The sequence below is a fragment of the Panthera uncia genome, chromosome X (genome assembly GCF_023721935.1).
Source record: "Panthera uncia isolate 11264 chromosome X, Puncia_PCG_1.0, whole genome shotgun sequence".
Taxonomy (NCBI): Eukaryota; Metazoa; Chordata; class Mammalia; order Carnivora; family Felidae; genus Panthera; species Panthera uncia.
In genome coordinates this window covers 85,625,274-85,639,492 of record NC_064817.1, presented here as the reverse complement: position 1 = coordinate 85,639,492, position 14,219 = coordinate 85,625,274, and positions in this window count along the sequence as shown.

Here is a 14,219-nt window from a genome sequence, read left to right as displayed (position 1 = left end):
CCCAAGAATCATCTGTTTTGAGGTCTGATCTTATTTGTTACGCTTAGAAAATCTCCATTTCGACTGACCCCAATCTCAGGGGAAGGAGCTCTCCAAGAGGATAGCCCCCATCTCTTGGCAATCTGTTCCTGGCATTTTTCTTTGGCCTCTTTCATTCCCTTGGCCAAAAGCTTAGTATATTCTGTGGCCTCTTCCTTCCCCTGCTAAGTATGCTGTCTCTTCAGAGTAGTATAGTGACATCTGTGTTGTAGGACATGTGAGGTCCCAAGACGTTAAATCTTGCACATTTTGCACATTTCAGTCCTAGGGTTCGTAGCTTCTTTGTTTAGGGGCTTTCTTACAACATATTGGTGGACCATTATCTTCTTTAGATTTAAAAGTTTGTGGATTCTGCTAGATTTGTGGAGCCCCTGGCAATGAAGCACAGTAGCACCAGTGAGTCCAGGAATATCCGTCTCCTCCTTTTATTTTTATAATAACCAAGACGAGAACGCTGAGATTGGCACCCACGATTCAACCCCATGTAGATTTGTGCCTTCTTCCTCCAGTCCTCCTTGGTGTGTAACAGGGATGCCCTTTTCCTAGTGGATGGACATGGCCATGGGGTTAGACACCCTGCTTTATGGAGAAACCTCGTTTGTCATCCCTACCACTGATTAGGACCATGTAACCCTTCCATTCTCCACCCAGATTGTCAGCGGCCATGAGCTTCTCATACAATGTAGGAAGTTTGTGTTCATTGTCAACTTGAGTTCCTGGCAGCCAGGGTCTGGGAAAGGGATGTTCAACTTCATCTTGAAGCAGCTGACCATTTCCAAGTTGCCATGAAAAAAGGGGGAAATGCATCGTTAATGGTGGCTTTCAGACACTTGTGAGGGTGAAAGGTATGAAAAGGGGCTTGTCCTAGACTCCCAAATCTGAGATGGGTAAGGCCGCTCTGGCAGTCCCACAATTGTCATAAGCTCAAGAACAGCACTTTGGCTTTTTTAAAATTTATCCCCACTACTTCTGGAGGTATTTGGAAGATTCAACCTTCAGCCATCTAGAAGGGCACCTGAATTTCCATGGGAATTTCCTAGGGTGGAGGGTGGGATGGGGATGGGAGTAACTGGGATGGGCAGAAAGGGAGAGAAGCCCTTGGCCTGCTCCCAAGTTAGACCTCTGTCTATTGGAAGGCTAACTTAACAAACAGGACACTGGAAAGGAATGTTTGAAAAGAATGACGGAAGAAATAGTAGGACAGAGTCCCCGAGGGCTTGTAAGGATGGAATTCCTATCATTTTCATGCCATCTTTTCTATACATCTGTCCCCAACTCTGGCCGTAGACAAATGAGAAGTCCTACTTGGAGAAGGTTGCTCTGGAATCAGCTGGGTTAGTCTCCATCTCTTGTCCCAAGTAACTGGCACCATCCCTCAGAAGTATGGGCTTTCCCTGTAGCAAGTTTAAGGACTGGTCAGTTCAAGAGCTCCCACCTTTTCACATTCTCCATCATCCACTAATGCAGAATAGTGTAGTGCATACAACATGGGCTCTAGAGCCAGACTACCTGGGTAGCATGAGGAATGTTGCTTAACCTTCTCTGAGCCTCCTTTCCCCCCTCTGTTAAATGGATGTAAGAAATAGCACCTACCTCCCGGGGTTGTGGTGGAGATTGTGTAGCTTACATAGTGTCTGGTTCATGGTAAAGTTTCGGTAATGGTAGCTTCCAATCTTGCCCCAATCCACTGCAGCAGGTTGTCACGTACACCGCAGCAACGAAACGGCTTTGTCATGGTCACTAATGACCAGCATGTTGCCAATTCCCAGTTCTCATTTCTATGACTACTCAGCAGCATTTTGTTTAAAGTAGACGCCACACCCAGCATGGAGCCCAATTCGTAGCTTGAACTCATGACCCAGAGATCAAACCTGAGCTGAGATCCAGAGTCGGAGGCTGAACCAGCTGAGCCATCCAGGTGCCCCTACTCAGCAGCATTTAATGCTCATTTCTTGAACCTTTCTTTTGACTTCTTAACTCCTCAATCTCTTGGTTTGACTCCTTCTTCACCAGTCTTTTTCTTCTTAGTCTCTTTTGCTGCTTCCTGCTGCTGTTGAATTGCCCGGGGTTCTATCCTGGGACCTCTTCTCTTCTCCATCTATTCTCTCTCCCTTGGTGATGTTGACTAGTCCCAACATGCAAAACATCTTCTTCGTATATAAATACCATCTTAACAATGTTGATCCCCAAATATATATATTTTTTTAACTCCTGAATCCCCTACTCTGAGCTCTGGACTTGCATATCAGACTGCCTACTTAACATCTCTACTTGGGCATCCAAACTTGTCTCAAAGTTAACATATCCAAATCAGAGTTTTTTTGAATCCCTCCCCCCACCCAAATTTGCTGGTAACTGGTCATTGTTTAGAAGCTAGCCTGGTGCTCATAGGTTGGCCATGTTATTCTCATGTTGGACATGAAACATCTCCCAGAATGCCAACATCAGATTAGTTTAATGACAAGACATGTCTCCGCAATCATGATGAAGTGAGACAAAACAAGACCACTGTGTAGTGTTATCTAGGTACAGACAAAAACAAGGTTGTGGTGAAACTCACAAATACCAAACATCCTCCTTTCCCACCTAATTTGAGTGGCTGATACTTCTCTCCCCCTTATAGCTTTAGTCTTCCTTCATTCTAGATAAGTATTACCAAGATACCCAGTCACAGAATTACTGTCCCTTCCGAATAGCATCCAATCCAGAGAAAACCCTCACTTCCTTGGACCTTCCCCCAAATCACCTAAGATGAGCTCCAATCCAATAATAAGTGTTTTCTAAAACCTCTTACTGAGACACCCAGGGTTCCCTGTGGTATGAATCCTCCCTTGTTGCCATGAGTCATAAACCAAATTTGTTCAACTACAGATTTGTTCCTGGTGGTCTATGGCTTTGCTGTATTAATCTTCCCCATTGTTTTTTTGTTTTGTTTTGTTTTGGTAAATGGTACTACCATTATTTATCCAGTTGCTTAGGTTAAAACAGGAGTCATACTGATTCTGCATTTTCCCTCACCCTTCCACATTTAATTTAGGATCTAAGTCCTTTCATCAGTACTTCCCAAAGGAATTCTACATGTAACCACTTCTCATGATCTCCACTTCTACCACCCTAGTCTACACCCACATTGTTTCTTACCTGGATTAGTATAACACTTTCTAACTGGTCTTCTTGCCTTTACCCTTGACCCCCTGCAGTTAGTTCTTCACTCAACAGCCAGAGCAGTGTTAAAGCACAAAGCGGATCGTGTCTCATCTCTACCTAAGGCCCTCCATTGGCCTACCCACACAATTAGAATACAATCCCAACTCCTTCCCATGGTATACAAGACTTCTCTAAACCTTATCTCCTGATACCCTTCCGTCTTGCTCACTAAACTCAAGTTACAGTAATCTTTCTGCTGTTCCTTGGACACATCAAGCTCATTCCTGCCTCGGAGCCTTTGCATGTGCTGTTTCTCTGCATGGAATGTTCTTCCTCCATATCTTCTCATGGCTGTTTCCTTCTCATCATTCAAGTCTCAGCTCAAATGCCATTTCCCCAGAGGCCTTCCTTGATCATCCTATCTATAGTTGCTCCTTTCTCCCAGCCCCCACCCTATTCTCTATCCCATTACCTTGTTTATTTTAACCTCACAGTATGAAGCACTGTCTAAAAATACCATGTTTGTTTACTTACTATTTTATTATCAGTCTCTCCCATTTAGGCTGTACGTTACATGAAGGCAGGGATTTTTTTCAGGCCAATTATAAAATTTTTTGAGTATTTTTATAACTTTGGAGGGAGTATAACTAACATTAAAAAGTACACACACTTAAAATATATAATGTGATTGATTTTGACATACATATACACCGGTAAAATCATCACCAAAATCAAGTTAACGAACAGAACCTATCCATCACCACCAAAAATTTCCCTTGATTCTTTGTGCCTTCTTCCTACTGGTCCAGCCAATCAATGAACTGATTTTTGTCACTATTGGCTAATTTGCATTTTCTAGAATTCTATATGAATGTAATCATGCAGTATGCATTTCCTTTACTCAGCTTCCTGATTTAGACACTCACTTATGTTGTTGCATGTATTAATAGTTTGTTTCTCCTTATTACTCAGTAATTGTAGGGCAAAGTTTGTTTTTCCATTCACCTGTTGAAGGATATCAGGTTCTTTCCAGTTTTTCGAAATGAATGAACTAAGTTTCTATGAACATTTGTGTGCAAGTCTTTGTGTGGATATATGTTGAATGCAGGGATTTTGTGTCTGGTTTTTACAATATCTCCCATGCCAGGGACTTGCATGATATTTACATATTATGTGGTAGTTAAATATCTGTTGAATGAATAAGTGAGCCTTCTTTTTCAGCCCAGGTTCATGGACATTTCCACTACTTCTGTGCCCACCCTAGAATCCTTCACCACCCTGACTTTTGTCTGATTCCTGCCTTTCCAATCTGCAGCCCTGGGTGACCCCTTGAAGGTGACTGTTTCCATGGTTGGCTTGTTGGAGAAACTCTACTCATTGGGTTCACTGCCAATGCATGCTCTCTACCCTAAGCTGGCCCCTCTGGCTGTTCAACAATCCGTTCATTCCTCGCTTGCTGACTCCCTATCACATTCCCTACAGCAGCTGCTCCAAACTTCCTGCCCTCTCCTCAAGCCCCCAGCCCCAGCCCTCCCCCTCATTCTCAGGAGATGACTTCACCTCCTTCATTACTGAAAAGATTGAGGCCAAATGACAGAAGCTTCTTCAGCTTCCATCCGACCCATCTGCACACAGCCATCTCAAGCTCTTCCGACTCTCAGGAAGACATGCTCCTTCACTTTGCCAAGGTTAAGCTCTCTGACCATGTGCTTGATCCTAGCCCCAACTATAATGATTTTAACAATGACAACAACACCCAAAAAAAATGTACTTAGCTCTCGATATGGACCACACACTGGGCTAAGCAATGAGAAAACAACTCTAATTATTGAAAAACTATGTTTTTAACATGCATCATTTCTTTTTTTTTCCTAAGCTGAAAAACCCATTACTTTTTTTTTTACACTAAAGTATTGCAAACACTAAGCACTTGGCATATGTTGCCTAATTCAATCTCCACAGCCATAGTAGCATAGTTCACAGTAGCATAGTACTAGTTTTTACAAAAACAGCAGAGACTGGTGAACAGACACATTAAGCAACTTCCTTTGGGTCATATGGCTAGTAAATGGGGGAACTGGGATTTGAACTAAGATCGAAATCCAGAGCTATCTCTTTCCTTCTTTCCTCTCTCTCTCTCTCTTGCTTTCTTTTTCCTTGAAGTTCAGAGGGTTCTCTTAATCCCTACTCTGTAGTTCATGGCCTATTAGCACCCTCGGTCACAATATACAGCAACTATAGGAAAACATGAAGGATCTTGCCAGACTAAGCAGTATGATCTTCATCCTGTGGGCAGAGATTCCTAAACTTTAAGGAAGCACACCGCGGGGTGCTTCTTAATAGCGCATGTTCCGAGAATCCACCCTCATATCTACTGGATCAGTGCCTTTGGGGGTAGGCAAAAGTAGAAACATCCAAGACCACTTAGGAGGCTCTGGTGGTATTCCAGTGGCCCAGACTATGGTGGTAGCTGTGGAAGTGGATATATATATATATATATATATATATATATATATATTTATTTACTGTGGTAAAATACACATGAAAGAGAATCTACCATTTCATCTGTTTTAAAGTGTGCAATTCAGCAGCATTTATTCCCTTCACGGTGTTCAACCATCACCATGATCAATTTCAGAACATTTACATAATGGTCTGAACAGAACATTTACATAGCCCAGATGGGAGAATCTGAAAAGGAAGAACTGGCAGAGCTGTGTAATCAATGGAATATCGATGGGGAAATGGAAAGGATGGTTTGGATGGCATACTGATTGGGACAGTGGTGATCCCCAACAGAGATGACTAAATAAAAAGTGGGATCTTGCACAGGTAGAAATGAAGGAGACATGGAAGAAATTGTGGACATGGTGAGTTTCTTAGCGACCTTCAGGGTGGAGATATAATGCACCCAGTTGCAGTGGATCTGGAGTACAGGTGGGAGTTAGAGCCTGGGGGCCCAGACTATATAATAGCAAACATTTGCATGAGGCTTACTACTTGTCAGGCACTGGACTAGTGCACTACGTACCGGATCTCAAGTAATCCTCATTTTACAGAGGAGCACACAGGGGTACAGAGTTATTAGCATGTGACAGAGAGGAGACTGGAACTCATGCAGACTGACTTTAGGGTCGGTGCCATTCTGCTGTGCTGCCTCTCTCAGAGGCCATTCCATCTACAGAGGGATAATACTTGAATCCAGGAAGGTAGGGGCAAGGCTGAGGACAGAGCCTTAAGGAAAACCTACACCTATGGGGGGAAGGGGAAGGTGTAAGAGGAATCCACTGAAGGAGACAGAGAAGAAGAGATCAGGCAGGTAACAGGAAAATGGGGTGAAATCTCAGAGGCCAAAGGAGAGGAGAGTTTTAAGGAGGGAGTGTCTGATCCTGCAGATATATTGCAACTGAAGGGCTGCGAAAGAGCCATTGGATTTGCTGATTATTGTCACCGATCACATTCCAGATGGCTGGTCAGTGGGGAACAGTGTTAAGGAGCGATTTGGCGGTAGGAACAGAAGGCAGCTAGGGTACACTCTTCTTTTGAGAGTCTTGGAAATAAAGCAAATGATAAAGCTTTGGAAGGAGTCGGTGCAGCATCTTGGATCATGCAGACAGATCAGACTCCTGTCCTGCCACTTACTTGCTGAGGGACCTTGAGTAAGTGATTTAGCTCCCTGGAGCCTCAGTTTCCTCATGGTAATAACAGGGCCTACCTGTAATAACTGGGTAAGATAAGTGAGAAGATGCATGTAAAAAGGCACATCGATTAGCGATTGTTACTAGTTGCTCGATAAAAGCCAATGAACCTAGTTTAGTGATCTTGAGTATCTAGGAAATTCTGCTATCCGGCCTTGTCAGGGTCTTTGAGATCAGGGATGACCAGACTGGAGTTGCTAACTGCTGTCAGTAGAAGGCCCTTTGGGGGTCACCTCAGACTGGAGTCAAGTCGTGGGGGTTAAACTTAAATTATAGCAGTTTGAAATAGATGGCTCTTCAACCCATTACTTCCTGTACAGTGAAATGGGTACAGCTTGTGTGAATTCTGTCTGTGAGTGACTGGGTAGAAAGCCAGAACTTTGGAGGGGAAATGAATGACTTATTGCAGACCATCCTCTGGCCTGGTTTTTCTGAGCACCCAAGGGAGCAAAGAAATCTGAAGGCATCTTGGCATTAGGTGCTTAGGGAGATTTGCCCACTTGCAAGATGGGAAACTCTCTCTCTCTCCTCCATAAACCCCACACAAATATCATGTCCTTTTAAAAGAGAATATGGGGGCATCTGGGTGGCTCAGTCGGTTAAGCATCTGACTCTTGGTTTCGGCCCAGGACATGATCTCCCCGTTCGTGAGTTTGAGCCCCACCTTGGGCTCTGTGCTGACAGTGCTGAGCCTGCTTGGGATTCTCTCCCTCTCTCAAAATAAATAAATAAACTTAAACAAAAAAATTTTAAGTGAGAATATGGGAGAATGCATGCAATGCTAAAATTCTAAATGTTAGTGAATTTTTCTTTCAGGTTCCTGAATATGTTTAAGGATCTTGCAAGAACTCAGAGGTCAGAAGTATCTGTTGTTCAGGTCGGTATCTCTAGGAGCTGTAGAAGATGTTCTAAAATCTGTGTTGACTTCACACCATTCCTTGAAAGTTGCTTTTATTAAAAAAAAAATCTCTCCCGCCATCTTCTTCTCAAATTTTGATGCATAGTGACCTAAAGGTGGACTTGTGGTTGAGATCTTCTAGTTCATGATCAGGAGTTTATCAGAGACATGCTTTCCCCATGGAAAATTCTGCTGGAGCTCAAGGCCTACAGTGGCATTCATGAAGCCCAGACGCTGGGCTCACAACTAACATCAGTGCCCATCTTATAGAGCCACTGAGAACAAGTGCTGTCTGAGCAACTGTAGGCTTCTAGGGGCTTCTATCAAAAAGCAACCAACACGTAAAGGGATGTTATGCTTCTCCTCTACATTTTCCCTCTGTACCCCACCCCTGGTTCTTTATCTACCTTGCCTTTGTTCTTCTGCTCCTTTCCCTTGAGTCCAGCTGCAGTGACAACCTTTCCTGCTCTCTCATCTAGGTCAGGGTCAGAGCTGATTGCCAGTTGGAAAGACTTCTTCCTATGGCTAAAGTTGCTGCCTGTGCACATCCGGTGACACTGACCAGAGCTTTCCTAAGTGAAGACTGTTTTGGCAGAGAATTGGAATCCAAGCACAATGCCTGGAGGGGGAGATGTGGGGGCCAGCAGTTTCTGGAGATTCAGGGAAGTCTCCCATGTAGCCCTGTCGGCTGATCAGAAGGGAGTCCCAAGCTTTGGTGAAACAAGCCTGCTCTTATCTATCTATAGAAAAGCAGCATTTCTCCTCCAAGCCCAGACCCAATCCAAATACACTGACAGAGCGTACTTCTAGTGTTCGCTCCTTCAGGGAGCAGAGAGGCCCCATCCACTGGCCACTGGAGCCCTGTCTTCAATATGTGCTGGTCATCCTTTGGGAAAGAAGAGAGATGTTTCAGAGAGGTAGAGCCCTAGCCTCTGAATGTAATGTGGGTTCTGCCTTTGGCGACTCTCTGGGTGATTGGGCCCAGTCCTGTGACCCAAAGGCCTCCCAACCCCTTCAACCTGTGACTCTGAGTCACATTTAGAGTTATGCTCAAGGTTTGTATACTTCCCCATTCTTCAGCTGCTCCAGGTCAGAATTTGGCCTCCTCGGAGAGTTCCCTACTTATTTCTGAGAATCCCCCCAAAGTGATGCCTTCTGTGTGCCTATAAACTAGTCTGCTGGCTGTACTCACTACTCTGCTCTTTTCTTTTTATTCCAGGTCCCATTGTCCATATCTGCTATTGTTGGTGAGGGTGGCCATTGGGAGCATGTTGGTGTCCTAGGAACATGTGTTCCTCTGGGAGCCACTGGAGAGCTGAGCTGTGGGCTGAGGCTGGAGTAACCATCCTTTCTCTAATTCTCTTCCACACTGGGTTATTGGGGCCCAAATCTAGGCCCGCCTATGGCTAGAGTCTCATAAAGTCACTGGTGAATTGTTCTATCAGCCCCTGAACCTTGGCGCTCAGCAAGTAGTTTCCAAGTCTGTTGCTTTCTGTCCAGTCTTTTCACCAGCGGGGCTTCGACCTAGCCCAGTGGGCCAGAAGGGGACCACTAGCCAGGCTAGTCTCCCAAGTCGGTCTCCTCTCTGCTCAGCTAAAACCCCATTTCCCCCCAGACCAGCCTTGTCTCCCCTACTGCAAGCAATCTTTTTTCTCTTACCTTCAAGACAGGTTTGTAGTGGCCTTGCACCACACACATAGCATCTCAGACATTTCCATTCGAAGGCAGAGTCTTGGCTTTTCTGGTTGCATAGTTAGAAGAAGTAACTCGGAGGAGGACCTGTGGTCAGAGACAGGTGTTTGCGTTTGTTTCTATTTCTTTTAATGTTTTTAAATTATTTTTGAGAGGGAGGGGGAGAGGCAGAGAGAGAGGGAGACAGAGGATCCAAAGAGGGCTCTGCACTGACAGCAGAGAGTCTGATGTGGGACTTGAACTCATGAACCGTGAGATCATGACCTGTCAGAAGCTTAACCAACTGAGCCACCCAGGTACCCCATATGTTTCTACTTCTTAAGAAGGGAGAGGCTTGAGCATGTTTCAGTGCTGAGGGTCAATAGGCAAGGAAAAGGTGAGGATGCAGAAAAGTGAAGGGGCTAATAGCTGGAGCCAGGTCCTGGGATGAATGGCAAAGGATGGGACCCTCCTCCCCTTCCCTTCACGACCAGAGGAGAGAGGGAGCACTGGACAGGACGTACCTAGTTAGATGATTTAGGCAGGCAGTTGAGCATTCCCAGATGATAATTTCTATTCTGTCTGTGAAATGAGACAGTGGGAAGGAGAGGGATGGTGACCAGAGGTTCGAGAAAAGTGAAGAAAGTTTGAAATTTTTGTTGCGGAAGAGGTTCTGAGCAAACTAATCAGGAAACCAAAAGGATCACAGGGCAGCAGGAAGGCCCAGTTGAGATTGGCAGCCATGACTGTAGTATGGAACTGTCTGCCAGCAGGGATTGGCAACAGGCATATGCAGAAAGAAGTTCTCTCTTCTCTTAACTGGAAGTAACCATCCCTGCCCTTTCTTGGTAATGGAAAAGGTACTGGACGAGGGCTGAAGAGACCGGGTTCAAGTCCCGTGTTTCATCATTATCTGTGTGACCCTGAGACAACTGTGACTTTTTCACATCTCTTGTCTTACCTACCTCAAAAGGCTGCTGTAATGTGAAAGAAAGGGCATGGAGGATGACAAAAGCCACACACAAAGCAGGAAGATGGCAAAACCAAAGAAAATGCAAAACACTTCCACCATAAACACTTTGAAAGCTACATTGTGGGAAAGTTACAAATAAAACATCTGCAATATATACTATAAAGAGTGCTCAGAAATTAAAAAAAAAAGTAGGAAAATGGGCAAAAAAATGAGCAGGCAATAACAGAACTACAAAGAGCCATAAAGACAGAAAAGATGTTCATCTCACTAATGCAGAAATTAAAATAAAAACAGACAACAATTATGTATATATTTCCACCTCTCAGATTTTTTTTTTTTATAAATTTTTTTTTCCACGTTTTTATTTATTTTTGGGACAGAGAGAGACAGAGCATGAACGGGGGAGGGGCAGAGAGAGGGAGACACAGAATCGGAAACAGGCTCCAGGCTCCGAGCCATCAGCCCAGAGCCTGACGCGGGGCTCGAACTCACGGACCGCGAGATCGTGACCTGGCTGAAGTCGGACGCTTAACCGACTGCGCCACCCAGGCGCCCCTCCACCTCTCAGATTTACAAAAATTAAAACAAATCAGGAATAATGAATCTTGGTCAAGGTGTGGGGACCTAAACATTCTCATACCATGGTGGTGGGAGTGCAGACTGGCACAATATTTTTAACCCAGGAATTCCATTTCTAGCAAATTATACCACGGGTATAATCACACAGGTACACAGATATATGTGTGATGATAGCCACCGCTTCAAAGTTTGTCATAGTAAAAAACAAGCCTCCACACAAAAACCCTTGTGCCCAACTCAAATTTCCTTGGAAAGAAAATTAATTATTCTATAAACACCAGACAGAATATTATGCAGTCATATTAAAGAGAATGCCATGGGAAAACACCCAAGAGAAATGATTGAACAGAAGGGCGCCTGGGTGGCTCAGTCAGTTAAGCATCTGACTTCGCCTCAGGTTATGATCTCATGGTTCATGAGTTCGAGCCCCATGTCAGGTTCTGTGCTGACAGCTCAGAGCCTGGAACCTGCTTCAGATCCTGTGTCTCCCTCTCTCTCTGCCCCTCCCCCGCTCATGCTCTCTCTCTTTCTCAAATTAAAACATTAAAAAATTAAAAAAAGAGAAATTATTGAATGGAGATAATGAGTGCAGAATTATATGTGTCCAGTTGCATCCCATATAACAATCAGATGAGTTTAGTAGACAAATATGTGGAGAAATACACAAGAGCATTAACAGTGGTTATTCTTGGGATGGGGGATTATAAGAATTTTCCTTTATATCTGTCTGCAATTTTTTCTCCACATTTCATCATGACAAAAATTTAAACATACAGAAAAAGAGAAAGACCAATATTCCCACCACCTTGGTTCTGTCATTTTACTTTACTTGCTTTATCACGTATCTCTCCAACTATCTATCCCTCTCTCTGACCCTTCCATCTGGCTTATATTTTAAAGAATTTTATATTAACTTTAACCTCAAAAAAAGTTGCTGACATCAGTACTCTTTTCCCAAAAACACTTCAGCATGCATATTACTTACTGGATTTCAATATTTCTTTACAGTTTTTTCCTTTCTGTGATAAAATTCATATGCAATGAATTGAGCAAATCTTAAGTGCCTGATTCAACAGGCTGTGACAAATGGATACACCTGCATGACCCAAGTCTCTCTCAAGACATCAAACATTAGCATAGCCACAGAAAGTTCCCTTGTGCCCATTCTGGTCAATCACCACTCCACCCCCTTTTGTCACTCTGAAAAGATTTAAATAAACTTTTATTTTGGAATATATGCATATATATAGATAGATAGATAGATAGATATAGATATATATGTGTGTGTGTGTGTTTAAAGATTTTATTTATTTTTAAAAATTTATTTACTTATTTTCAGAGAGAGAGAGAGAGAACACACAAGCGGGAGAGGGGCAAAGAGAGAGGGAGGGAGACAATCCCAAGCAGGCTCTGTACTGTCAGTGACAGTGTCAGTGATACTCCGCAGTGCCAGTCGACATGGGTCTCGAATCCACAAACAGTGAGATCATGACCTGAGTAGAAATCTAGAGTCGGACACCCAACTGACTGAGCCACCCAGGCACACCCCCCCACCCATTGTTAACATCTTACATCACTATCGTGTATTTGTCACAACTAATGAACTGATATTGACACATTATTAACTGAAGTCCACATTTTATTCAGATTTCACGAGTCTTTCCCTAATTTTTCCACTAGTTTGTTTAAAGGTGCCATCCAGGATTCCACATTATATTTAGTTATTATATATCTTTTGGCTCCTCTGGGCTGTAACAGTTTCTCAAGCTTTCTCGGTTTTTGATGGCTTTGGCAGTTTTGAGGAGTACCTGTCAGATATTTTTTGCAATGTCCTTCAGTTTAGGTGTGGCTCTTGTGTTTCTCATTGGTTAGGTTCCGTAACTTTTCCATATTTATAACAATCGTGTTTAACTTTTGTAGTCATACTTAATAAAGATATAGATAGCTAGACAGATATATTTTCAATGTTTATGCATTTAGTTTGAAAGATACAGGGAGGGAGAGAGAGAATCCCAAGCAAGCTCCACACTGTCAGCATATAGCCCGACTCAAGGCTCCATCCCACAAACCGTGAGATCATGACCTGAGCCAAAATCAAGTGTCAGACGCTTAATAGACTGAGCCACCCAGGCACCCCATAAAGATAAAAATATTTAAAGGCACAATGGTGGGTGCTGATGAGGACAAGTGAGGTGGCTGATAAGCTTTTTTTTTTTGTTTTTTGTTTTAAATATCTCATTCATTTTATTTTATTTTATTTTAAATGTAATTTAAAAAAGCATGTCCACTTTGAGAAACCTGGAGATAACAAATGAAAGTATAGAAAGTTATGGTTGCCCAGGGTGGTCCAGGCTGCCCGTGGGCAGGCACATCCTTGCCATGACTATAATCTGCCTGAGAAGTAGGGTAGGATATATGAGGGGAGAGATTCCCCAAAGGGAACCGAGATCTTTCCGAAACAAATGTCTCCTAAATCAAGAAGCTTTCCTAATCTTGAAGGATTGACTATTCAGCACCACATCAAGTGAGAATTCCTCACCACCTTCTGCGCAGATAGTGACTTCAAGTTGGACAGTGAGACCAGTTCTGGGAATGGCCCGGCATGAACACAGCCTCAGTGCTCGGTCTATTTTAGGAACATTTGGACATATTCTGCAGCATCATGTTTATACTTTGGCAAAACAAGTGAAGGTTCAAAGAAATAATCCTTGGCTTCCTCCTTACACCCCACATTTTCGTCTACAGAGTAGCTGGTTCGGGAACAGAGACGGAGAGCGCTGGGCTGGCTGGTTAACCATTACAACACTTGGCCATCTGTGGGGGTCGACCTGGATTTGAAACAGCAAGTGCCCATTATGCGGAGTTAATGGGGGCAGAGAGGGATCAAGTCAGTGAAATGTGAGCGAATCGATATGTGGAATGCTTGACGATGGCACATTCACACATTTCACAGAGGAAGGAGGCTAGGGTTACACCCAGCAACTGCAGATGCTCGATGGAAAAAAAAAAAAAACCCAACCTTAAACATTTGCTATTTGCTGGCTGCCTCCAGCAGAGCACCTCGAAAGGCCTCCCAAGCAGGACTTGGTGTGTCCTTGCTCTGTTCTCTCCGGGTGTCTGTCTGGGGCTGAAGACTCCCCCCACCTAAAATCCTTCCACTCTCCCTAGGTTCCCTAGCAACTTGGAAGACAGGAGGCTTGGAGGGGGGTGTGTG